Below are 4,284 nucleotides of genomic sequence, written 5' to 3'. Positions count from 1 at the left end.
TTTTCTTCATACTGCAAGAGCTTTGCCTCTTGTGCTCTTATGGTTCTCCTTAGCTCTTCGTTCTCTCTTTGCAAGGCTTCATAGTCTTGCAGTAGTTGTTGCGCTGTCATACCTTGAGTTGCTAGCGTAACTCCTTCAACGATAAAAGATTGAATGTTCATGTGCTCATGAGGTGTGAGCACCAGAGGCTTCGTTCGTTGTACTTCTCTCCCCTCCTTCTTTGCTCTCTTTTTATCACAACTAGGCGACCTTGAGCCACACCCCCTTGTGGTGGCTTATCATCCCAATTAACTTGCTTGTTGAGGAACTCCTCACAAAAAAGTTACCGGATGACGTATAGGGGCACTTGATGATTATTTGGCATCATTTTAGTTTTCTCCACAAATCTCTCCAAAAGAAGGGTAGAAAGTCCCACATGCTGAAGATCTGACAGCTTCGGTGGGTACATTTGTTTTGGATGGGTTCTGTCCACTTGTCTAAACAACTATATGCGCACAAAAGAGTTAGGGACAAGATTCTTGCATTGCTCCAAGCTGAGTGGGGGCCCCTCAAGTCCCCCTCTTGGAGGTTGCACCTATTTGAAAAATTGGGTATGGAACTGTAACATTGGGGATGTCCTCTAAATCCTCCCATTCTTGATTCACCTCCATCGCAATGAAGTCCGAAAAGGTGACAGGGTACACTAAAAAAACAAAATAGAGAGCTAGAATGAGAACCCTTGTACTGACAATTAGAGACTTTCTCTTGATTCACTGAGACAATAGACAATCAATGAGACAATCGACAATCAACGAGACAATAGACAATCAATGAGACATTAGACATTCACCGAAAAATGAAAAACATGAAAGAGATATTACACATTCACCAAAAATTGAATCACTTTAAAGAGACATTACACAACCAATATCCAAATCGCAATTACTAGATTGTTTACAAAGTACAATTGACTTAGTCAAGAATCGAAAGGGCATATGCTAGCATGGCGAGGTAGAGATACATCATATTGGGGGGCTTTGGCTAAACACATCACCAACTCATAGGCCATTGGCCTTTTATTTGGGTCTTCATCGGTGGCTCTCACACGCAAGCTCTGTGTGTCTCAAGAAACCTCTCTTTGGAGCAGATGGCGGGAAAGAAACCGCTTGGCACAATTTGGATATTACATATTCCAAAACAAGGAGAAGATATCTTGTGCCTTGCTGAAGGGAGGTGGATGCATACACAGGCTCTCAGGTGCCATATAAGGCCAATTTTGTCTGGCCTCTACCTTTTCTAGGGGAGTGTCTCGATTCAAGGGAATTGCATGCTTGCGTGTTAGGGACCATATAGACCTTCCCCAATCTCCAATACCAGCATAAACTTCATCATTTGTCGTCGAGAAGTGAATGAAGACATTGCTGACATGCAAATTGTTATGGAGTAAATCCATGCTGGGTGCATATATTCCATTGTGTGCATTAGGGCAGTAATAATGTGGAAGATATGTTTTTGGAAGCGCAGCTTGTCATTGGGATCCTTGGCTAAACTCACAAAATTCTTGAGGGGAGCTCTTTTGCCATCTGCGGTGCATACCCACATCCAATTACGGAGGTTACTGCCATTCCAATGCTTGAAAATGATCATAGGTTCTTTTTCATCGTGGCATAGTCCAAGAGGATTAACTATGCCGCAATGAATGACGTCCATTGTGGTGGCGTCAACAACTACTGTATTATCTCTTCCTATGTTCTCTTCATCAGTCTTGATTACCTTGCAAACATACCACTGTTCGGGGAAGTTATTGTCATGAACCTTGCATTTGGTGGCATATGCAAAGGTTCCCTCCCCCAGTCGTGTGAAAGGACATCAAACTCTATTTGTTGCAAGATAAATAAGGTAGGAGCTCCGAACATTGCGACTCCATGAAATGATCTCTGTGCTTGGAGTTACGGTACCTGTGGTAGTGGCTATGACCCCTGACTTGGAGTTGGAGTTTCGCATTGCTTTCTCTTGCTTGTTGCTATGCTTCTCTTTCTCCATACAGCCTCTATATATTGTAGCTTTGCTTGAAAGGCCAGATCTGATCTTTTCTGAGCAGGAAAGTGACCAATGGAGCGAGAGACTTCCTTCCTGATTTCCCCATCTTTAAGTAAATGCACGTGCAGCTTAAGGGAGGGATCACTCTATCAAGGCCTTCCATGTCGCGGCCACCATGATACTAGAAATCTCTTGGAGATTGTTGTTAATTGTCTGGAGGAGCTGATCTATCTCTGCTTTAGGTTTGACACTCAAAACATTCTTAATTGCCATTATAAGTTTGTGACATTCGTCCCTTGTCAATTGGAGTTTTCATAAAAATTCCTCATAGGTAGTTGCTCTGGCACTTGCTCTGACGTTTGCGCTGGCACTTGCACATGCACTTGCTCTGGCTTTGAAAAGCTCATCTAGGTACATCGTAATCCTATTGAGATGAAAATCGACAATTTATAATACTCTATAGGTATAAACACTATATCTTTTATATGTGTTGACACCCCACTGCCTTGCGAGAGAGGCAATAGATCTAGTAGATAGTCTATAAGTCCACCACCCTAACCAAGAGATAGAGGATGTATCATCCAAAGTCTCAATGGCCAAGGGTGTCCTAGTCAACGACATAAGCATGTAGACCTAGTAGACAATCTACAAGACAAGGATATAGAAGTCGTCCACCCAAACCAAAAAATATGGGGACACATCATCCAAATCCTCAATGGTTGCCATGGGTGCCCAACCAATATATAGAGAGGACATGTTATGGCTCACCATTCACTTATATGCATGGCCATAAGTATTCACACTCACTTAAACTGTAGTTGGCCAAGCACTTTAGGCTTAAAAAATATACCAAAATAGAGACCATTTGTCATTGACATCTTCAATCCATAAAAGTAATTAATACAACTCTAAAAAAGGAGCTATTTTCTAGATATACAACTCATGGCATAGTTATGGCTCCTCATCATCACTGCTACCTATACCATCACCATCACTCGTTGGTGTGCCTTCCCCTGAGGAGGTAGACAAGGTATCCTCTTCATCACTATCCACAAAGACCATTTTTTCTTCTATGTGTACACCTGAAGCTAAGACTCCTTGGGTTCACTGTCGTGTTAGCACACCCAAGGATGTGCTACCAAGCTCAGAGTTATTGAAGCAAGGAATTTTCTCTTGTAAAATAGAAATGGTTGAATTTCTAAGTAGCCTTCTTTTATGAGAGTAAAGGCATACACCAAAATATCTACCTTATTATGTGGTAGTACACTAATGCTAGCAGTGTTCTTTCCCCTCTTGTACTTGCCCTTTCCTTTTGTTGTATTTATCATTTCCAAGCTATACTTTCCCTCAAATGCATTTGCATGAGTTAGTGACAATGTATGCTCGCCAATTTCATCTTTGTTTTGATAGCTATTACCTTGCCAATCCAAAACAGATGTTTTAAAACATCATCCTCAGCTAGGGTAGCAACAAGGGTACTCTCCTTTATGTCTTGTGGATCACCACTTCACATCTCTTGAATTCTTTTTCACCTTTCTTTTGATTGTCTAGCTCCTATGTACATCTCTCTTGCTTCCCAAAAGTTTATCGATCTCTGCTAGAATTGCAGCTCTACAAAATAAGTGGTTTTTTCAGCAATAGTTGGCCACTGAAAAGAACTAGCTAGATTCCATGAGTTATTGATATTCCTTTTAAGCATTTCTTCTTGTTGTTCAAAGAATGTGTCCCACCATTTTACATCTTGCTCTCTTGCATACTGCTTTGCCTTCTCAATTAGCAATCTTCTCTCTGCAATGCACCTTTGAAAGTCCATAGAGCACGACCTACCTTGTTTGCCTCTTTGCTTCCTTTAAGATTTCCAAGGGTGACATTTTTGAAGCTTGCATAACCATGTCTCGAATAAATTTGAGAACTTTAAGGCCACTTGAAGGAAGCCACTCTGCATCAGTAGAGAAAATCTTCCATACAATAAAGTTTGTCCACTTTCTTCTATAGGTTTAATCAGAAAGGCATGCTGATAACTTAGATCATTCAATTGCTCCAAGCACCTCCTTTTTTCTATCCTTGTCCCATTAAACAAAAAGCTTGAAATCCATTGTCCACTTTCTTCTACAGGTTTAATCAGAAAGGCATGCTGATAGTACCTCCTTCGCACTTTTTACATTCACCCTCACTTTCTACCACTCTTGCGTTTTCATTTTTACTTTTTCTACTCTACTTCTTTTAATTTTTGCTTATTTACACTTTCTACCACTCTTGCGTTTT

This window comes from Cibotium barometz, chromosome 11 (genome assembly GCF_041138505.1).
Source record: "Cibotium barometz isolate CiBa-2024 chromosome 11, ASM4113850v1, whole genome shotgun sequence".
Classification (NCBI taxonomy): domain Eukaryota; kingdom Viridiplantae; phylum Streptophyta; class Polypodiopsida; order Cyatheales; family Cibotiaceae; genus Cibotium; species Cibotium barometz.
Note: the sequence above shows the minus strand (reverse complement) of the source record.